Source organism: Helianthus annuus, chromosome 14 (assembly GCF_002127325.2).
Source record: "Helianthus annuus cultivar XRQ/B chromosome 14, HanXRQr2.0-SUNRISE, whole genome shotgun sequence".
Lineage (NCBI taxonomy): Eukaryota > Viridiplantae > Streptophyta > Magnoliopsida > Asterales > Asteraceae > Helianthus > Helianthus annuus.
The window spans coordinates 114729868-114753775 of record NC_035446.2 but is presented as its reverse complement, the minus strand read 5'-3'; the positions used below and the strand labels follow the sequence as shown (position 1 = coordinate 114753775).

General features: G+C 38.6%; 1 long non-coding RNA gene and 1 pseudogene across 2 annotated transcripts; both read left to right on the top strand.

The window, feature by feature from the left end:
* The first annotated feature begins 1442 nt into the window (after nucleotides 1–1442).
* On the top strand, nucleotides 1443–2449 carry LOC110905779. Of its 2 annotated transcripts, XR_002573407.2 has the most exons (5): nucleotides 1443–1705; nucleotides 1794–1865; nucleotides 1955–2060; nucleotides 2185–2244; nucleotides 2349–2449. It is a non-coding gene; the product is annotated as an uncharacterized LOC110905779 (long non-coding RNA). The 2 variants fall into 2 exon arrangements; XR_004878697.1 differs by having other exon boundaries at nucleotides 2185–2442.
* A 15310-nt stretch (nucleotides 2450–17759) lies between these two features.
* On the top strand, nucleotides 17760–20245 carry LOC110909084 (annotated as a pseudogene).
* Nucleotides 20246–23908: the final 3663 nt, after the last annotated feature.

The following is a 23908-nucleotide window of genomic DNA, read 5'->3' as shown; positions in this document are numbered from 1 at the left end:
CTATCCGAGCATTTTTCTCCATAGTATGCCTATTTAGTTTTATTAAACAAAGTTATATAAACTTTTGAATCTAATCAAATTCATTTACCATACGAAGACTTAAACTTCATTTTAGCTTGTTTAAATTCGCTCGATTTAAGTTTTTAACAAGTCGGTTTCAGGTGAATCGGAAATGACTTAACTTCTTTAGAGTCGTAAACAAGAACATGAAAAACAATTGTTACCAGCGAAGGAAATTTTACCATTTCAAAACAGACAGAGCTTGAACTAAAAATCAGTGTGGGTTGTACTCTCAAAATCCAAATCAATGGAGACCGGACTCTTAAAAATCCAACATTCCTATTTAATCCAACATTCTTTACACATCTCTAGTCAAAAATGCTCTTATAGTGGATCTTTATATATATATATATAGATACCACATCTGGAAATATGAAAAGATACAAAATTTGGTTAGTTTTCTATCAAATTATCATTGGTAATGGTTTAAAAAAATCATCACACGTTTATTACAAACGAAATTAAATACTTTCACGACTCATATAACAGCCCAAAAAAGCAATTGAATAGTTGGACACTTGCACTATATAGTATATTTTTATATACTAGGTTAGAACCCCGTGTATTACACGGGTTGAATAAATGTATTTTTATATGTTAAATAATAAAAAGTTATATCTTTATGAAACTTGCAAATTGTACGGGTTAAATAAATGTAATTTTATATATCAAATAATAAAAAAAAGTTATATCTTTAAAAACCATGTGTATTTACACAGATTAAATAAATGTAATTTTGTATACTAAATACTAAAAACGTCGTATCTTTAAAAAACCTGTGTATAATCAGGTTGAATAAATCTACCAAATGATAAAAAAATTACATCCTTAAAAACTTGAACAACAGACAGTATAAAATTTTAATTGTGTTTGGTAGGAAACAAATTTAAATTTATCAAAAATTGTGAGTTGAGATTGAAAAAATAAGAGATAGAATAATTGATATTTTTTTCATAAAATATGAGATAAGGGTAAACTAAATAAAAAAGTGTCAATTTGGTAAATAATAATTATTGATAATAAAAATTTGTATTAGATTAGATTTTAGATTTGATTAAATATTATTAATAATAAAAATTTGTATTGATTTAGATTAAATATTATTATTATTAGTATTATTAATAATTTTAATTAATTAAATGAGAGAATGACAAGTGTCTCAAAACAGGTTTCTTTTATTATATCTATACTATTATAAAAAGGAGAAGTGATGGACAAGATTGTAATTTTACTACACATACAAATTTAGAAGCATTAGGTACAAGAGACTTCAAGCCATTTAAAAGGTATATATTAGGAAAGTGTAGAAAATTTTAAGACGCAGTAGGGTTAATATAGGAATTTCGTCCATGAAATTTTAGAAACCCTCATTTATGACATGCGTTCATCGGCGATTGAATGGCTTCCATTTGCTATCAAATGAGAATTGAATGGTGCCCCTTCGTTTCCAGTCTCCAAATCCGTCAATTAGGTTATTCTACGTTTTTTCTCCTGCAGTTGAATAGTTTACTCACATTTCAACCGCCTCTCCTGCTTTCCTTTCACGCAATAATCAAGAGATGGTGTTCGATCAATCGTTCGCTTGTGACCACTTCCGATTTGGCACGCCGATCCTCACTTCTTGTTAATTCCATACCAAATTCAGGTAATTTTGTTCCATTTCTTCATTGTTTTACTGATATTATTGTTTCTATATACGTTCAGATTCAAAATTAGGGTTTTTACTTTTGCAGACATCAACCCTAAATCGACGGCCGCCCAATTCTCTTCTATGTCTTTCTTCTGATCCATTCAAAATATTCAATGTACGTCTCAGCAGGAGAGGCCAATTTCTAGGTTATTTCCAGGCTTAAGTTTTACCTAATTTGTTGTTTTTTTTTTGTTCTATTTTTAGGGTGAAATCACAAGATCCCTGTGTTTACACATATGTTGTGTATTTGATCGTTAAGGAAGGATGTTTGAGAGGGGCGAAATAAAGGGTGTCGATATATCATTATCAGGTGAGGTGATGGGTCTGATTCTTTTTTACCGTTTTGATATTTTTATTGTGTATGATATGATGTTAGGGCTATGTTTTTTTTTGGCTAACATCAAGTTTGTGATTGATAACCATTAATGCCTCAGGACTACTCGAGCTTGGTTTTCTGGCGATTGTACAACAATTGAAGGATGATTACGGTGTCGGTATTGGACATTCTCATATTGTTACTTTCAATATTGTTGATTATAACGTTTAGAACTTTGTTAGGAATTTTAGTTAAAAATTAAGAGCTCTGAACCGATTCCAGTAACTTTGGATTCAAATTCAGTACAAGAGGGGAAGGGGCACCCTCGGCTTCGAAGCCGCATGCGAAACACCGCTCGCCTACCCGAAAGGGGAGCTTCGCTTGTCACACCCCAACCGATGGCGGAATCATCGGGGCGCGGCACTGAGCGAAACAGATTGTTCAGAAGTTTCCATAACAACTATCATACAATTCAGTTATATAACACGTCCCATACCGTGTCCCAAATAATAACAAGTTATCATAGAAATCAACCAAACAATATGGGAACTGTTCCGACAACTCAAATTCTTAATTATTACAAACCGAAGGTAAATATTGTTCTAAGACCTCTAGACGTCTATCCGTAAATCTTACTGACTACAGGTGCCAGTACAAGATCTACAGATAATTATGGCCCTGGAACAGGTACGTGGACACTGTCCTAAGGTCACTGGCTCCTAGAAGCTTATTATTGCCTCGTTTCCCTAGCACGCTAGTAGCTTAAACACCTGTCACATACGTTAAAATAACAGTCAATACATATAATGTAAAGGTGAGTACACAAGTTTGATATAGCATATAGAGTTCGAATAGTTTACGCATAACCAAGCACGTACACAAGGGCAAACGATGCATGTAAATTATCGACATGGGACCATCGATACCAACGACTGCGGGTTGACTGTCCGAGACAGTTCGCAATACATGATTACCACCGTAATCCATGCAAGTAATTGTCCTTAGCAACCCCCGTGTGAACGGGTGCTGAGTCCAAACTATAGTACTACGTTGCTAAAGCAGGTAGATAGCACTCCACGTGTAAACATAATAAACAGCAATCATTTAGACAAGTAATACATGCGAGTAGGTTAGCGTTCAAATAGTTTGTGTTGTTCGTGAATTTGATAGATTACGTATGTAACACCCAAAAGTGCTGAAAGCAAAAAGGGATCGAGTATACTCACAGTGGTTGATTGTGGATTGAAGGGAGCACTGAGAATAGGTTAGCCTGAATAGTTCGATAACACAGCGATGAGTAACGCGGAAAAGTAAACAATGTACTTGGATCGAGTAGGCCATTCGATCGGACAGCAGTTCGATCGAGTGGGCTGTTCGATTGGTTTGAAAGTCCGTTCGAACATCCATTCGATCGGCTGGCTGGCTCGATCGGCTGGTTCCTTCAAGTGGATTGTTTCTTCCTTTGATGTGAAGGATGTGTTTGTGTACGATGGTTTGTACTACCTTTCAAGTTGGCCGATCGAACAGCTGTTCGATCGGTTAGCCCAACCGATCGGTTAGCATTGCATTGTTTTCAAATATGTCACTCGATCGGTTGGCATGTTCGATCGGGTGACATTCCCATGTTTCGAAAAGTCTAAGTGTTTTAAAGTATAGTATCTCATGATCCGAGCAGTAATGATTACAATCGAGTGGCGTAGTCGATCGAACAGTACCTCGTCAATACTACACTTTTGGTGAGTTGGTGGGTCTAAGTGCTAGTCGATCGGTTAGCCCAACCGATCGGCTGGCATAGTCGTTCGGTTGGGCTGTTCGATCGAACAGCCTAGCCGTTCGGCCAGCTTCTCGATTTGGTTAACCTATCACTTAACACTTGTTTCTTCCCGTGAATTGTTGATGTTTTAGAGATATTTTGACTACGAGTTGAACCACCAAGCTGAAGTCCCTATTTAGTCTACTGACTCGAGCAGGAATCACCCAAACTCGGTCAGAGACGGTTTGGAACCCAAGTTTAACGTTTAACCCGGAATCGGTATATCTCTCGGTAGAACCCGAATCTTGAACCATGTGTTCGTTTAGATTGATTTGTAAATCGGTTCGAGCTTCGTTTTCACCGGTTTGAGTGTAAAAGAGTTGAAAGATAGATGAAAACTCATCTTCCAATCCTTTTCTACCGTGAAATGTTAAGATCTTTGGAAGATTTTAGGTTATTTATGTGGAAATCGGTTAGATCTAGCTTATTCATGGTTGAATGAAGTCAAGAACATGAAGTTCTTGATGAACACCAAGAACACCATGATGACATCACTCAAGAACACCTAGATCTTGGCGATTTCATGGGTGAAATCCAAGTTTTGAAAGATAGAAAGATGGAGAATCGATTAATGAACAAAAACGTACAAGGATTAGAACGAAATACTTACCGGTTTGAGAGAAATCTGAGATTTAGTGAGAAGAAGAGGCTGGTCGGTCAGAGCTTTTCCAAAAGTGGAAAGTTTGACAAGGACAGCCCTATTTATAGGCTTCCAAAAGAGGAAAGGGTCAGCTGATCGAACAGCATCCCTGATCGAGCAGCTGTCCGATCGAACAGCCTGTTCGATCGGCTGGCCTGTTCGATCAGGTTGCCCTGTTCGATCGGCTTGCCTTGTTTTGAGTGTTTCGCGACGATTTGTGATATTCCGAGTTCGATGAACGATGATTTGAGAATGATAGAATTCCTAATCAAATTACTTTTAGTTCCAACTACTATATCTAACATACAAGCATCCTTACAACCATTTCGGGTTCGATTTCCATTGGGTTTGATTCACCTTTGAGTCTTGATTGATTTGATTGATTCACCACACACTTTAACATAAAAATAAACATGCACAAGTAACACATAAGGCACACACACACGTATAAAAAGTACAAAAATCCCCACACTTGAGTTCGATGATTGATTTGATTAGCTTGATTACTGATTGACTAGCTTTATTGCGTTGTTACTTCCTACCATCCACAGTTGGTCGTTGATTCACAGTTCGATTATCGGTCGATTAGTTTGATTATGCAACACTTACTCCAAATAATACGAAAATCAAAATGAAACTAAAGTGAAATTAATCTTTATTAATCTTTAATTCCAATAACAGTCAACACTTGACTTTGACTTTGACTTTGGAGAACACGGGGTGTTACAGTCTCCCCCCCTTTAGGGAATTTCGTCCCGAAATTAGGCCGAGAACCGTACATCGCCGTGTGATTTTACCTATTTGATGCTTCAGATCTATCTGAATAACTGCGGGTACTTGGCCTTCATGTCACTTTCGAGTTCCCAAGTGAACTCCGCGCCTCGTTTGCCTTCCCATCGTACTTTTACAATAGGAATGCGAGAGCGTCTGAGTTGCTTGGTCTGTCGGTCCATGATTTCGACAGGCTTTTCCACGAAGTGTAGGGTCTCATTGACCTGAAGATCGTCGAGTGGTATTATCACGTCGTGGTCGGCTACGCATTTTCGAAGGTTTGAAATATGGAAAGTCGGGTGGACATTGCTGAGTTCCTCCGGTAATTCGAGTTTGTAGGCAACTTTACCGATCCTTTCCAGAATCTTAAAAGGTCCAACAAATCGAGGCGCAAGTTTCCCTCTTTTGCCGAATCGGACTACTCCCTTCCAAGGTGATACCTTTAGGAGCACGTAGTCGCCAACTGCAAATTCGCGGGGCCTGCGTCGTTTATCGGCGTACATCTTTTGTCTGTCCCGGGCCTTTACCAAGTTTTCCCTTATCTGGTGGATCTTGTCAGTCGTTTCTTGCAGAATCTCGGGCCCAGTCAATTGCGAATGACCGACCTCGTGCCATACAATAGGCGAGCGACATCTCCTACCATACAAGGCTTCGAAAGGTGCCATTTCGATGCTGGAGTGATAGCTATTATTGTACGAAAATTCGACTAATGGTAGGTGTTTGCTCCAACTACCACCAAAATCGATAGCACACGCACGGAGCATGTCTTCAATAGTACGAATCGTTCTTTCGGTCTGCCCGTCGGTTTGCGGGTGGAATGCGGTACTCAAATTCAGCGTCGTACCAAGAGCTGCTTGAAAAGTTTCCCACAATCTCGATGTAAACCGAGCGTCGCGGTCAGAAATGATGTCTCGAGGCGTACCATGATTCTTAATGATCTCGTCGGTGTAGATTTGGGCTAGCTTGGCCACCTTGTAGTCTTCTCGTATTGGCAAAAAGTGGGCTGATTTGGTTAGACGGTCGACTATAACCCAAATACTGTCGTGACCTGATGGCGTGGTCGGAAGCTTAGTTATGAAATCCATAGCTATGCTTTCCCACTTCCATACGGGTATCGGCGGTTGTTCGAGTAAGCCTGAAGGTCTTTGGTGTTCAGCCTTGACTCTTGCACAAGTTAAACAGCTACCAACATAAAGAGCAATATCCCTTTTCATCCCAGGCCACCAGTACTTGTAGCGAAGGTCCTGGTACATTTTGTCCGCACCGGGATGAATGGAATATCGGGATTTGTGGGCTTCGTTCATGATGATCTTTCGCAAATCTGTCCTCCTCGGAACCCAGATTCGGTCCAGATAATAGAATATTCCGTTCGCTTTGCTCACGAGCTGAGTTCCATCGTGATAGATTCGTTCTTTCTTCAACGTACGCTCGTTAAAGCAAGCGTGTTGTGCTTCGCGGATGAGGGCTTCGAGGTTATACTGAGCCTGAATGTTTCGAACACCTATCATGTAATTCTTTCTGCTGAGGGCGTCTGCAACTACATTCGCCTTGCCTGGGTGATAACGGATCTCACAGTCGTAATCGTTGAGAAGTTCTACCCATCGGCGTTGACGCATATTGAGTTCTCTCTGGTTAAAGATATGTTGTAAGCTCTTGTGATCTGTGAAGATCGTACACTTTGTACCATACAGGTAGTGTCGCCAAATCTTTAAGGCAAAGACAACTGCGCCTAGCTCGAGGTCATGGGTTGTATAGTTCTTCTCGTGGATTTTGAGCTGTCGAGATGCGTAAGCTATAACCTTGTCTCGTTGCATGAGAACACAGCCAAGTCCAAGGTTTGAAGCATCACAATAGACGACGAAGTCATTGCTTCCGTCCGGCAGTGTAAGAACTGGTGCATGGCACAGCATGTGTTTGAGGGTTTGGAAGGCAGTCTCCTGCGCGGTTCCCCATACAAAAGGCTTGTCTTTATGAGTAAGGGAGGTAAGCGGTACAGCAATCTTCGAGAATCCTTCGATGAATCGCCGGTAGTAACCAGCTAATCCGAGAAAAGAGCGAACTTCTGACGGATTCCTTGGCGTAACCCATCCCTTGACTGCCTCAATCTTTGCAGGATCAACGTGTATACCTCGACTATTCACAATGTGACCCAGAAATTGAACCTCCTCTAACCAGAACTCACACTTGGAGAATTTGGCGTAGAGTTGGTTTCCCTGAAGCAACTCGAGAACCAATCGCAAATGCTGCGCATGTTCGGCCCTCGATCTGGAATAGATCAGGACATCGTCGATGAATACAATGACAAAACGGTCTAAGAACGGTTTACACACGCGATTCATCAGATCCATAAAGACCGCGGGTGCATTGGTCAAACCAAAAGGCATGACAACAAATTCGTAGTGGCCGTATCGGGTTCGAAAAGCGGTTTTGGGTATGTCTTCCTCTTGAATCCGCAACTGATGATAGCCTGAACGTAGATCAATCTTGGAGAAGCACTGAGCACCTTGTAGTTGGTCAAACAGATCATCGATTCTTGGTAAGGGGTATCGGTTCTTGATGGTCAGCTTGTTCAATTCCCGGTAATCGATGCACATTCGGAACGACCCGTCCTTCTTTTTGACGAAAAGGACTGGTGCGCCCCAAGGAGAAGTGCTCGGGCGAATAAAGCCTTTTTCAAGTAACTCTTGGAGTTGGTTTGAGAGTTCTCGCATCTCAGATGGAGCGAGTCGATACGGAGCTTCGGCCACTGGGTTAGCTCCTGGAATAAGGTCGATTCGAAAGTCGATATCACGACTTGGGGGTAATCCAGGAAGATCATCAGGGAACACCTGAGGAAATTCTCGGACAACAGGAACATCATTGACTTCAACTTTCTTTTTCTTGTCCGTCTCTGCTACAACAATGTTGGCCAAGAAGGCTCGATATTCCTTGCGGAGATATTTGCGAGCTTGGAGACAGGACATGAGCTTGAGATCTTTCGCAGTAGTTTCACCATAAACACAAAGAATATCACCACTAGCTAGCACAAAACGAATCATCTTATCGGCACACACAACTTCAGCATGGTTTTCACGAAGAAAGTCCATGCCTACTATGACATCGAAACTTCCGAGTTGCATTGGGATGAGATTAATCGGAAATATATGATTGTTGAGCTTGAGAGTACAATCACGGAGCACAGAATTGACAGCAATGGTTCTTCCGGTAGCGACTTCTACTTCGAAAGGCGTCGAAAGATAAGAGCGCTTACGTCTAAGAAGCTTCTCAAATTCAAATGACACAAAGCAGTTATCGGCTCCAGTATCAAACAAACATGATGCATATATACCATTCACAAGGAACGTACCATTGACCACGTTGTTGTCAGCTTGAGCCTGACGTGCATTGATGTTGAAGGTTCTGGCGTGAGCTGCTTGCTGTTGAGGCTGTTGTTGTTGTTGCTGGGGTTGTTGAGCTTCTTGTTTCACCACCCTGTTCGGGCACCGGTTTGCGAAGTGATTAGGGTCACCACATGCAAAGCAGGTCCGAACATTGTTTGCCGGGGCCTGTGCAGCTTGAGGAGCTTGAGGAGCAGGGAGTAGAGCTTGGTTAACAGCAGCTTGAGCTTGAGCTTGACGGGGACCATAGCGGCAACTTGCCGTGAAATGCCCGTAAACGTTGCAGTGGGCACAGAATCGGCAGGCCACACCCACCGGGTGATGATAAGAACATGTAGCACAGAGTGGGTGGGGGCCGGTGTACGCACGCTTCGCTGGCGGCGCATTGATCACTGGCGCAGTGCGCTGTGGTTGTTGCTGCTGGGCTGGTACAGACTGTAGTGGAGCAGCAGTGGTTGCGGCAGCGCAACTTTTGTTCTTCTTTCTTCTTCTCGAAGACTTGGAGGCTTGGGCAGTGGTGTTATCGGTTGATGCTGCGGTGACTTGATGCAGGGGCTTGACTTGCTTATCCCAGAAACCAGCCTTCACCCGCTTGTCATTAATCTCAGCGGCGAGCAGGTAGGTTTCCTCGATCGTTGCGGGCTTGGAGGCGTGAACAAAATCTGCGACACAATCCGGAAGAGCACGGATGTATTTCTTGATGGTCATGTCAGTAGTCTTGACCTGGTCGGGACATATGATACTCAATTGCTTGAAACGAGCAGTGAGACCAGCATTGTCTCCCTCCTTTTGCTTGATACCCCAGAACTCATCCTCCAACTTTTGGCGTTCGTGGGGAGGACAGAACTCGTCCATCATGATCGCTTTCAATTCCTTCCACGTCAGCTCGTATGCAGCGTCGTTCCCGCGCTTGTTCCTTTCTGCGGTCCACCAGTCCAAAGCTCGTGACTGGAAGACACCGGTAGCATTGAGAGTACGGAGGTGATCTGGGCATCCGCTTTGACGAAGGGTGACTTCTACCGAGTCAAACCAATGAAACAGAGCCGTAGGGCCATCTTCACCGGTAAACTCTTTTGGCCCACATGCCTTGAATTGTTTGAAGCTAAAAGTAGCTTTGTTGGGATCTTTGGGCGTGAGGGTTCGGGATTCCTCAGATGACTTGCTTGCGTTCTCGAACACATCGCTGACGGCTTTTGCCAGGGTCTTAGAGATGATAGCAGCCAGACGTCGATCTCTTTTCTCCTGGCGGGTAAGACGCGAGCGTGATCTAGGTTGCCCAGATGACGACATGGTCTGCAATAGACATCGTCACAGGCTCAACACAACGAATTTGAGTCTCACACGTTCTTAGATCTCTAAAGCTTAGAATCACGTCGCATTTCTCGTCACGTATCACACATAGTCACATAAGCACATAATCATAGGGCACATAAGCACAGAAGCAATTAGAGCACATACGCAATTAAGCAAGTAGAGCACTTAATTCCCTAAACACGTACACAATTTTTATCACAGAGGCGGTCAGAAAACAGAAACCTATAACTACAAGTCGAGTGTCGTTCGTTTTGCGTATCGGATAGCATCACATCGTATCGCCTATTTTAGTCGTATAGCGTAGCATAGCACACTGGTTTCGTTTAGATCACATCAACAGGGATTTGAATCGAGATGGGGTAGCAACAAAGGTCACGCAGATTGATAACAAATGGAGTAACCAACAAATCTCAAAACACGTAAACAGGTAATTCATACAAAATCAACAAAACAACACTCAAAATCGGAAAATGGATTGTCTGCGGCTACTAGACTTTGACTAACCATGGCAATTTAACTATTCACAGTTGACTTGTCGTCACTTTCGACTCTAGGGGACATGTTTCTGCCTCGATCCTTGGGCATTATACATGCGCATTCTAGGTCATACTCGTGAGTCCGGGTCGTTGGAGTCCGTCAATTGCCTTGGCGAGATAAAATTAAAGTTGGAATAACTGCCAAGGTTAGGGTTTCACCCCTAGCTCAGCAATTTCTTCCTTGTTTTAAGAAAATTTAGAGGAAAATTTCATCAAATTACGGGTTTTCAGCCCTGTTTTGGTATAATTCTCCCCCGTTTGTTGATAGAGATTTGTACATAATAATTGGCAAAATTTGTAATTTAGGCAGGAATTGGCGGGTTTCACTCCTGATCCCGTCCAAATTACAAAATTTGGCTCGGAGTTCGGATGTAATGATAGAATAAAAGGAAGCAACATAAGATAAGCACATAAACTTGGTCTCTTGGTTCCTAACTATAGTCTAGGTCTATAAAACAGCGATCCGGACTAGATCGTGTCTAACCTAATTCCCTATAGTTATGGCTCTGATACCAATCTGTCACACCCCAACCGATGGCGGAATCATCGGGGCGCGGCACTGAGCGAAACAGATTGTTCAGAAGTTTCCATAACAACTATCATACAATTCAGTTATATAACACGTCCCATACCGTGTCCCAAATAATAACAAGTTATCATAGAAATCAACCAAACAATATGGGAACTGTTCCGACAACTCAAATTCTTAATTATTACAAACCGAAGGTAAATATTGTTCTAAGACCTCTAGACGTCTATCCGTAAATCTTACTGACTACAGGTGCCAGTACAAGATCTACAGATAATTATGGCCCTGGAACAGGTACGTGGACACTGTCCTAAGGTCACTGGCTCCTAGAAGCTTATTATTGCCTCGCTTCCCTAGCACGCTAGTAGCTTAAACACCTGTCACATACGTTAAAATAACAGTCAATACATATAATGTAAAGGTGAGTACACAAGTTTGATATAGCATATAGAGTTCGAATAGTTTACGCATAACCAAGCACGTACACAAGGGCAAACGATGCATGTAAATTATCGACATGGGACCATCGATACCAACGACTGCGGGTTGACTGTCCGAGACAGTTCGCAATACATGATTACCACCGTAATCCATGCAAGTAATTGTCCTTAGCAACCCCCGTGTGAACGGGTGCTGAGTCCAAACTATAGTACTACGTTGCTAAAGCAGGTAGATAGCACTCCACGTGTAAACATAATAAACAGCAATCATTTAGACAAGTAATACATGCGAGTAGGTTAGCGTTCAAATAGTTTGTGTTGTTCGTGAATTTGATAGATTACGTATGTAACACCCAAAAGTGCTGAAAGCAAAAAGGGATCGAGTATACTCACAGTGGTTGATTGTGGATTGAAGGGAGCACTGAGAATAGGTTAGCCTGAATAGTTCGATAACACAGCGATGAGTAACGCGGAAAAGTAAACAATGTACTTGGATCGAGTAGGCCATTCGATCGGACAGCAGTTCGATCGAGTGGGCTGTTCGATTGGTTTGAAAGTCCGTTCGAACATCCATTCGATCGGCTGGCTGGCTCGATCGGCTGGTTCCTTCAAGTGGATTGTTTCTTCCTTTGATGTGAAGGATGTGTTTGTGTACGATGGTTTGTACTACCTTTCAAGTTGGCCGATCGAACAGCTGTTCGATCGGTTAGCCCAACCGATCGGTTAGCATTGCATTGTTTTCAAATATGTCACTCGATCGGTTGGCATGTTCGATCGGGTGACATTCCCATGTTTCGAAAAGTCTAAGTGTTTTAAAGTATAGTATCTCATGATCCGAGCAGTAATGATTACAATCGAGTGGCGTAGTCGATCGAACAGTACCTCGTCAATACTACACTTTTGGTGAGTTGGTGGGTCTAAGTGCTAGTCGATCGGTTAGCCCAACCGATCGGCTGGCATAGTCGTTCGGTTGGGCTGTTCGATCGAACAGCCTAGCCGTTCGGCCAGCTTCTCGATTTGGTTAACCTATCACTTAACACTTGTTTCTTCCCGTGAATTGTTGATGTTTTAGAGATATTTTGACTACGAGTTGAACCACCAAGCTGAAGTCCCTATTTAGTCTACTGACTCGAGCAGGAATCACCCAAACTCGGTCAGAGACGGTTTGGAACCCAAGTTTAACGTTTAACCCGGAATCGGTATATCTCTCGGTAGAACCCGAATCTTGAACCATGTGTTCGTTTAGATTGATTTGTAAATCGGTTCGAGCTTCGTTTTCACCGGTTTGAGTGTAAAAGAGTTGAAAGATAGATGAAAACTCATCTTCCAATCCTTTTCTACCGTGAAATGTTAAGATCTTTGGAAGATTTTAGGTTATTTATGTGGAAATCGGTTAGATCTAGCTTATTCATGGTTGAATGAAGTCAAGAACATGAAGTTCTTGATGAACACCAAGAACACCATGATGACATCACTCAAGAACACCTAGATCTTGGCGATTTCATGGGTGAAATCCAAGTTTTGAAAGATAGAAAGATGGAGAATCGATTAATGAACAAAAACGTACAAGGATTAGAACGAAATACTTACCGGTTTGAGAGAAATCTGAGATTTAGTGAGAAGAAGAGGCTGGTCGGTCAGAGCTTTTCCAAAAGTGGAAAGTTTGACAAGGACAGCTGATGTGCTCTAAAATATACATATTTTATAAAATTATTCCTACACTTTTGAGTGGCTTTATGGTTGTTTTTTTATTAAAATCCACTCGTAGTTAGTTCGAAGTTGAAATTTAATGGTTTTAAAAGAAAATGAGCTAAAATGGTTTAAAGATGACATTTAATGACTTGAGGTTGTTTAATTTAGTGACAAGTGAATAATGGACGTTGAGGTTAAATGGAATTCAATTAGAAATTAATTATGGAGTTAATAAAAACTTGTTTTGAAAAGAAAATTCTTACTAAACCACATGTAAAAGAAAGAAATTTAAATATGACTCACATTTATTGTCATGGCTTCACTAATATGGGCATTTAACTTATTTGTCTTCAGGAAGATATTAATACATGTGCGATTTTCTTTTGGGCCGTGAGAAGAGAATATGCTTGGACACAAATAATTGGTTGAATATATCTTTGTGAAAGAAGTGGGCCGCCAAAAATCAAATGATTCTGCCAGCCATGTTCACGAGAGATGGGGTGAATTATTTTCTCCTCTTGGGCTTTTGGCATGAAATTAGTGGAGACTAAAAAATTAAAAACCCTAATGTACAAAACAATAGATATTAACGTGGAGGGGGCTGACCTATAGGAGTTTGGACGGCTGATTTTACAGGAGGCTGAGATCGAGAAAAAAAAAAAAGAGTTCAAAGTCACGATCAAGGTTGAGTCACGGTTTCGTAAACGAGTTAGTTTTAGTTTTAATTTACTTTGTGTTATTAAAACTATGAACATGACTTATTTATTTTTTGAGACTTGTTTCTTTTTCTTGACCATGATATTTGGCTAAACTTTTGTAGCTACCTAGGTTTGAGATGATGACTATTTGACTTTGGATTTTGGCTTGGTTGTGAGTATTATTGTTGGATTTATATTTTAGTTAAAAGACTTGTTTATGATTCTATGATGTGTGTGCGTACTTTTTGCTAATTTATAATCTTTTAATGTTTCATGAGCAACTTAGTGAATGTCTTTCATGTTTGGGTGCTCATTAGAATTACTTGCTTTGTGCTTGTAGTTTTCTTTATGGTTTTAGGCCTGAATTCCATAGAAACATTAATTGAGAGTTTAGAGGTAATAAGTATTCTTCTTATTCTATGGCAGAGAGATCTGGTAGGTAGTCAGGTTTGTCTTTGGTATTGGGGGTTGAGTTCAAACGCTGAGAAATCGGGTTTTCTTATACTTCCTTTTATTCTTTGCTTATCTGAGTTATAGATTGAATTTACAGGTTACTCCTTGCACCTCAGGGTGTATTGTGATTGGGAAGTGAGAAATCTAAGTCAATCTAGCGAGTACTTTAGTATAGTTGGAGAGGACGAGAGTCAATCCAACCATCCAGTGAGTTTATAGACCTTTAGGTTTCCTTGTAGGCCTGGCCGAGAAATCAGGGGTTTATTAGGTTAATTGAGGGTAAAATATCTTTAGATCCTGGTTCCAACATAGTTTCCATAGCCAAGTCAATTCCAACTTTATGAGTAAGATTCGAAGCCTAGGTAGTTCTTTCTCATCATTACCTGTTTTCAGCCAGTTCACCATCTCAGTAAGTTAAACCCTTAGTTCATTTAGATTATTAGTTTAATTAGTTAAAACTTCAAACCCAAAAAATACAAATTAAAACCGGTTAAGTAATTAGTTGAGTCAGAGTCTAGTTAGCGTCGCTAGTGTCTCGTGGGTTCGATACTCGGACTTCATTAGGCTTTACTACGTACGATAGGTACACTTGCCTGTCAGTGGTCTAGCATTTAGAGAGTCTTAGTTTATAAATTTAAAACTAGGGTGTCTAGGTTTAGGTTAGTAGTTTTTATAGACCGCATTTGCACATCAAGTTTTTGGCGCCGTTGCCGGGGACTCTTGGCGATTGCGTTTATTAGTTTTGATTAGACTTAATTGACATAATCTGTGCTACTTGTATAGTTGTGTAATTTTTTTAGTTAGTTTTCTTTTATTCTCTCTACCTTGTTCTGCTCTTTCTACTCTCTTAATGGTAGGTAATCCTATTGACCTGGATTCTTCTGATACTGAGTCAACTTGATGTGCAAATGCGGTCTATAAAAACTACTAACCTAAACCTAGACACCCTAGTTTTAAATTTATAAACTAAGACTCTCTAAATGCTAGACCACTGACAGGCAAGTGTACCTATCGTACGTAGTAAAGCCTAATGAAGTCCGAGTATCGAACCCACGAGACACTAGCGACGCTAACTAGACTCTGACTCAACTAATTACTTAACCGGTTTTAATTTGTATTTTTTGGGTTTGAAGTTTTAACTAATTAAACTAATAATCTAAATGAACTAAGGGTTTAACTTACTGAGATGGTGAACTGGCTGAAAACAGGTAATGATGAGAAAGAACTACCTAGGCTTCGAATCTTACTCATAAAGTTGGAATTGACTTGGCTATGGAAACTATGTTGGAACCAGGATCTAAAGATATTTTACCCTCAATTAACCTAATAAACCCCTGATTTCTCGGCCAGGCCTACAAGGAAACCTAAAGGTCTATAAACTCACTGGATGGTTGGATTGACTCTCGTCCTCTCCAACTATACTAAAGTACTCGCTAGATTGACTTAGATTTCTCACTTCCCAATCACAATACACCCTGAGGTGCAAGGAGTAACCTGTAAATTCAATCTATAACTCAGATAAGCAAAGAATAAAAGGAAGTATAAGAAAACCCGATTTCTCAGCGTTTGAACTCAACCCCCAATACCAAAGACAAACCTGACTACCTACCAGATCTCTCTGCCATAGAATAAGAAGAATACTTATTACCTCTAAACTCTCAATTAATGTTTCTATGGAATTCAGGCCTAAAACCATAAAGAAAACTACAAGCACAAAGCAAGTAATTCTAATGAGCACCCAAACATGAAAGACATTCACTAAGTTGCTCATGAAACATTAAAAGATTATAAATTAGCAAAAAGTACGCACACACATCATAGAATCATAAACAAGTCTTTTAACTAAAATATAAATCCAACAATAATACTCACAACCAAGCCAAAATCCAAAGTCAAATAGTCATCATCTCAAACCTAGGTAGCTACAAAAGTTTAGCCAAATATCATGGTCAAGAAAAAGAAACAAGTCTCAAAAAATAAATAAGTCATGTTCATAGTTTTAATAACACAAAGTAAATTAAAACTAAAACTAACTCGTTTACGAAACCGTGACTCAACCTTGATCGTGACTTTGAACTCTTTTTTTTTTTTCTCGATCTCAGCCTCCTGTAAAATCAGCCGTCCAAACTCCTATAGGTCAGCCCCCTCCACGTTAATATCTATTGTTTTGTACATTAGGGTTTTTAATTTTTTAGTCTCCACTAATTTCATGCCAAAAGCCCAAGAGGAGAAAATAATTCACCCCATCTCTCGTGAACATGGCTGGCAGAATCATTTGATTTTTGGCGGCCCACTTCTTTCACAAAGATATATTCAACCAATTATTTGTGTCCAAGCATATTCTCTTCTCACGGCCCAAAAGAAAATCGCACATGTATTAATATCTTCCTGAAGACAAATAAGTTAAATGCCCATATTAGTGAAGCCATGACAATAAATGTGAGTCATATTTAAATTTCTTTCTTTTACATGTGGTTTAGTAAGAATTTTCTTTTCAAAACAAGTTTTTATTAACTCCATAATTAATTTCTAATTGAATTCCATTTAACCTCAACGTCCATTATTCACTTGTCACTAAATTAAACAACCTCAAGTCATTAAATGTCATCTTTAAACCATTTTAGCTCATTTTCTTTTAAAACCATTAAATTTCAACTTCGAACTAACTACGAGTGGATTTTAATAAAAAAACAACCATAAAGCCACTCAAAAGTGTAGGAATAATTTTATAAAATATGTATATTTTAGAGCACATCAACAGCCCTATTTATAGGCTTCCAAAAGAGGAAAGGGTCAGCTGATCGAACAGCATCCCTGATCGAGCAGCTGTCCGATCGAACAGCCTGTTCGATCGGCTGGCCTGTTCGATCAGGTTGCCCTGTTCGATCGGCTTGCCTTGTTTTGAGTGTTTCGCGACGATTTGTGATATTCCGAGTTCGATGAACGATGATTTGAGAATGATAGAATTCCTAATCAAATTACTTTTAGTTCCAACTACTATATCTAACATACAAGCATCCTTACAACCATTTCGGGTTCGATTTCCATTGGGTTTGATTCACCTTTGAGTCTTGATTGATTTGATTGATTCACCACACACTTTAACATAAAAATAAACATGCACAAGTAACACATAAGGCACACACACACGTATAAAAAGTACAAAAATCCCCACACTTGAGTTCGATGATTGATTTGATTAGCTTGATTACTGATTGACTAGCTTTATTGCGTTGTTACTTCCTACCATCCACAGTTGGTCGTTGATTCACAGTTCGATTATCGGTCGATTAGTTTGATTATGCAACACTTACTCCAAATAATACGAAAATCAAAATGAAACTAAAGTGAAATTAATCTTTATTAATCTTTAATTCCAATAACAGTCAACACTTGACTTTGACTTTGACTTTGGAGAACACGGGGTGTTACATCGCTACTCTTTGCCGAAGGTGAAGTGGGCTAGGAAGGAACTGCGAAAGGATTGGCTTATCTCCACGAGGACTGTAAGTTCATTTTGTTCGTTTGTTCGCCATTGTAATATCATGCATTGGCGGTTCTTAACCTTCTTTTTGCTTGCAGGCCATTCTAAGATCATTCATCCCGATATTAAAGTTGTTAATATACGTCTTGATTTCCGTTTTTGAAGTGATGGTAACCTATTGTTTCTATATAATATTGATATGCATGTTATTACTTTGAAACTTGCATTTACTAACCTCAATTAACTCAGGTTGCTGATTTTCTTACTTCTAATGTGGCCACGAGTGATTGGAACTTTCGGGTAAAATTTACGTTTTCTTTTTAAGTTTGCATAATAGATTTGGTTTAGAGGTGGCGAAACAAGTGAGCGATCCGGTTGATTAACATGTTCTTCAGGTGCCTAGCTCTTGAGTATGCATCTTCAGGCAAAACATTAATAAGTTACATATATATGATATATTGATATCTGAAATTGTTGTTTCTTAAAAACTAATAAGATATTAAAAAGGATTAAATACAAAAAAAACATCTAGATATCACTGAGTAATCTTTATATACAATGAAAAGAAGCCAATTCTATAAGTACTGGTGGTCTACACACAATTCTTATGTGTACAGGTAGTCTATGCGTAAGGTACAAGGAGTATGAAGTAGCATTGACAATCTATCACTTAGCTACTGTTGTTTGCTTCTTTCTTTTCTAGCCAAAGTGATTTGTGTAAGAATTGCAAAAGACCGGGGCACTATGCTAGGGAATGCCCTAACGTGGCCATTTGTCATAACTGTGGACTTCCCGAGTAAGATCGTTGATCATGCAGTTTATTGTTATATTTTATGACCTATGAAGCTGATACTTGATTTCTGGTTTAATATATTTTTTTAACATTTAGGCAGCAATGCACCTGACTGAAGATGTGCTAGACAAGTTAAGTGTTCCTTTGACGGGCGAAGAGCTTGATACTATGCAAAAACTTTACCATCAAGCATTAAAACTCGAGATAGAGTTCTTTCTATCTCTGCCTGTTGATCAACAGACGGTTCTTCCATTATCAAAGCAGCATATTTCTACTGAACACCGTCTTACGATATTTTCCGATTTTGACTTACATGCACTGTGGTGGATTCTTCTACCATTTTGGCTGAGATTGCGATTGTTACAGCACGAAAATCAGATCAAAGTCAACCCGAAAGTCAAAATCAACCAGAAAGTCAAAGTCAAATTGCTAGGATGTCCTCGGCTGACTTGAGAAGCACATGCGAGGTACTCAAGAGAGAGTACACAGAAGAGTATGAACGGTGCATAGAAAATATGCTGACCAATCAGAAAGGTACAATCGTTTATTGTAAGTGATTGTTTGGCATTCTTATAGGGGTGCCTGGTTGTATGTGATGGTGTTAAATGTTTAATCGGGTTGTGTTTTATCTTAAAACTTTTGCTAAAAAGGTAACACGTCAAATGGGTCAAACGGGTCAAATAAGTTAAAAGTTGCTGAAAGTTCATTTATGCAATTGTACGTCACATTAACTATTATAAAAGTTGGACAAAAATAGTTTGCGGGTTGGATGGTTTTATATGATTTTTTTTAATTTTTTATGGTGGTTTTGCAGTTGAGGAGTTTGATTATGAGGGACTGAAGATGGCACTTGAACAAGAATTTGAGAGGAGGGCGAACAAGAAGGTGATTGAATCGAATGTACTCAAGGGTTTGAATCTTGAAGATATTACACGTGCTGGTGAACACCTTATTCTTCATGATGGTTGCATGAGTTTCTTTCAAAGCATCACCAACAACCAACATTTAAATGTGAATGCTCACGTTCTATCATACTGTTGGTGTGCTGATCTTAATCCGTCTTCTTTCTCTTCAGGTAAATGATTATTGTAACTCCTAACTTATCTTGTAATAGATAACTTTTCTACTTAATTACTTATACATCAAACCTATCAATAAAAATTCATTATTTGTCATCAAGTGATCAGGGGGCATACCCACAATGAATGTACACGCGAATGAGTTCTTGTACGAAAACTCTCTATACACTAGCGAAATCATCAAAAAGATCGAGACCCCTATTGACAAGCTTCAAGCTTTTACCAATATTCTTAAAAATAGCGACGAAAGTGACAAAACAAATCTGACGATTTACATTGGTGACTCGGTTGGCGACTTGCTTTGCCTTCTAGAAGCTGATATTGGCAGTTATTGCTTCAACTTCAAGCCTTCGAAAAATCGCAACCCATTTTGGTGTTTCGTTTGTTCCGTTATTTTCTGCTTTAATAAAGAAACAAAAAGTGCACGTCGAAGGAAGTGCGTTTGGTTGGAAGGGGTTATCGGGCATTTTGTATATGGTTTCTAGCTGGGCTGAAGTACATTCTTTCATTATCGGTTCTTGAAATGGAACGTTTCTTCTGTGTAGTTATAGAACAAAGAGGACGTATCTTTACATATAATAGAATGAAGATGCAACTTGTCATGGCTGCTGATTTTAATATGAGCCATATATTTTCAAAAATTTCGTGTATTTTCATCTTAAAACAAGAATTTCTGCTTGTATAATGAATGTCGTCAAGTGGGTATGAATCTTTTCATGATCTTGTTGATTTTTTGTTTGACTTTTTTGTGTTGTTGTTGACTTGGTCTGATGTTGGTTCTTGCAGGTAGAGTGTTTCTGTTACTGAGATGAATAGTTTCATAAGCTTGAAGGGTTTATTTTCATAATTCAAGTTTTTGATTTTTTTTTTCAGATTTTGATTCGATTATTTGGCTGTAGGGTTAAACAAGCTACCTATGTACATTTGATAGAACTCTACTCTCATAGATGACACTAATATACACCTGATTGAAGTTAGTGATTAAGAACATTGAAAAGCTATACTAATGTGACTTTTTAGAAGATTTTAAAGACACCATAAAAAACCCGGCACAGGCACCTATTATGTTTTTTTTCCTTAAACTTGTATATTTTCTCCAACTTTTGTTTTAGAAAATTATGTAGTGCGGTATATAAAAATTCCCTATGATTTCAAATTTTAGACTATCTCTTAGCTTATTGTTCCATTCAATTATGTACTTTCTTTGAAATCAAGCATTTTATGGCGTTATCTATTACAACTAGGCTCATATTGGTGATAAGGACTTTGTTTGATGGCTTGAGATCCCATAGTGAAACTAAACGGGTAATCTTGATGTGCATCTTTTTTCCGTCACGTATCGTTGGTTCCGCAGCAACGCGCGGGTTTCCCACTAGTAGTATAGAATTATAGATAGATATAGATATAGATTAGGGTTATCACATTTATTCTTTTGTAATAGTAAATAATAATATAATCTTGAAACTTAGTAAAATGTAATAATAAAGAAATTAAAACACTACGGGGTATAATTAAACTATAATTTTTAATTAAACTATAAATAAGTAAAGAAACTCATAGTACTAAAGAAGTAAAGAAGTAACTATATATGAAAAGATTTAGAATCATAAATTAGTACATTTTTATACGATGAAGGCATATTTTGTTATTCTAGACAGAATTGTGCAAACATGACTACGAATACACAAAATGTGATAAGGAAAATGCTTTAAATAGTTATGTTAACAATTTCAGTCGTTCCACATGCATACTATCTTCAAAAAGTGTGGGCTAATCGCACTACAATGAACATGCATGTCGTATATGGAATAAAGAAATCCTTTAACAACCAAGTTTTAAATCATACGAAAAGGACAAACTTTTGGATATATGGATTTTTATTACAAATTCACAATTTTTATGATGGTAAAAATAATAAGAACATTTAGGCTAGATGCTACTTAAAAATATCATACGTTCACAATCTATCATCTTGATGTCGTAAGCGTATAATATCATACGTTCACAATTTTTATAATTTTTTATTGTAAAACAAATTTTAAATGAAGTTTTGTAGAACAAAATGGACCAACATTTTTTTATAAAAAGTCAAAGTTTTATAAAAACAAATCAAAGTGTTTACAGAAATATATTCTAAGACTTGAAAACAAATCTTAATCTTAAAACACATGGCCAGGACTTTAAATGTTTTATATTATAAAAATTGTTAAGTTCTTAGTGGTCATGTAGTAGTGCAATAAATCTTCTTTATGTTATAAAAATTGTTAAGTTCTTAATGGTCATGTATTAGTGCAATCAATCTTCTTTTAGAATAAATCATTCACATTTAAATCAAACATAAATATATATGGTACTGGTGAATCGTGCATCCATGTCCAGGGCCAAATTCAATATCGATACAAGGGCCGAAACAAAGTACCAGTACGTTGATGCTACGGACGCTACTCGTGAATCATGCGTGCATAGGTCATTCAAGGCCAATTAACCAAAATCGATACAGATGGCTAATGGCGCAATCCGACCATTTATCGATATCCTAACCAATTGACATGTTTCTCAACAACTACAAACCATAATATGTGTGATCAAGATCAAGAATAATACAATATCGAATGACAAAGCGCGACATCTTTTTCCCCTATCCTATCTTTCATTGCAAATTACTCTCACCTTCTCTATTTATTATTCGTTATAATAGTTTCATATAAACAAAAAGTTCTTAGTAATCTATGTAATTAGTGATCCAATAAGGTTGATGAACTCAAAATTTATTCAAGAAAAGTGAAGTATAACAATATAAACAAAACCACACATCATATTATAACTCAAGGAGAGTACCATTAATCTAATATGAATACATGGATATGTAAAACCAAAAAGATGCTTCCTATCAAATCCACAGCTTCTAGCCTTTTCAGCAACAATCGGACATCCGACAAGCAAATTCGAAATTTCGAAGATCTAGAAGAGGAAAGGACAACTGACTTGACTGAAACCCTAAACCGTAAACACTATGGTAACGTTATCCTTGGGGCGCTTGTTGAGTGGTCTTTAGAAGGTAAACTCTTCTTCTCCTCACCTCATGCAATCGACACGACGAATGATTACGAACGCTCATTTGTGGTTTATCCAAAAATTGTCTTGCGCTAGCTAAATACTAGTTTTCGTCTCGGTTGCATATAGCCTTCTATATTGAACCTATAAGAAAAACAGGAACCAGTGAAGCACATATATGTTTAAAAACTTATACCTTATCTCTCCTAATAAAACATATACTATTTTGGGCAATGCCATATACCTTAAACAACTTGCAACTTTGATTCAAAATCAAATAAAAACATGCAAATGAAACAACTTTTTTGATACAAATCATCGACATGAAAAATACAGTTAGCGTTTTTATGTGTATCACCGTCTAAATTTATACTTGAGTTAGCATTAAATGTTTCCAACAATATTTGTCATGTTTCGTCTTTGATGTGTAGATACACATTTTAGTAGAGGTTGACTTTCTCACCTAGAACTCATGACTAACAGATACAAAAGTTTTATCTTTATACAAGATGGTGAAGACATTTGTCAAGTCCTTGGAGACTAAGTGATTTTTTTTAAAGGCTAATGTTACTCCTTTACACCGATAATACTAAATTATTCCCCCTTACCCAGGTTTGAACCTGAGACCTCCCCTTAATTGGGCTATCCCACATTGGCGACTAAGTGTTCAATAAGATTAGAAGTTGGGGGTTGATTCCAATAATTTTACGAGCTCTATCTTCAGCTTTGTCTTCAACATAGCATGATGGTCTTCTTAGGTAATTCGAGCATATAAATTTCATGTTCTTAATGTTGCATCAAGCATGAGGAAGAGTGTTAAAACTTATAAACACACTCCAAATAAACAGCATCCCTTAGCATGACGGTCTATTTAGGTAATAAATAAACCATATTTCATGTTCTTTAGGACGTTATGATAAGCTTGACGAACTTGATAAGGGGAAGATCTAACACTGATCATTGTGTTAGACTCACTCTCCAAAATGACAGCCCGTTGTCAGCGGATCTAGGGTGGCAGTACCCCCTTGCAACGATTAGTTTTGGTGGTAGCCTTACCCCACACCGTCTAAACAGAATCCACATGAGATTCTGTTAGGATTTCAAGGAGAGTTTCAAAGGCGATTTTCATATGTTCAACATGGAAACATTCATACAGACGAAACGCAGCA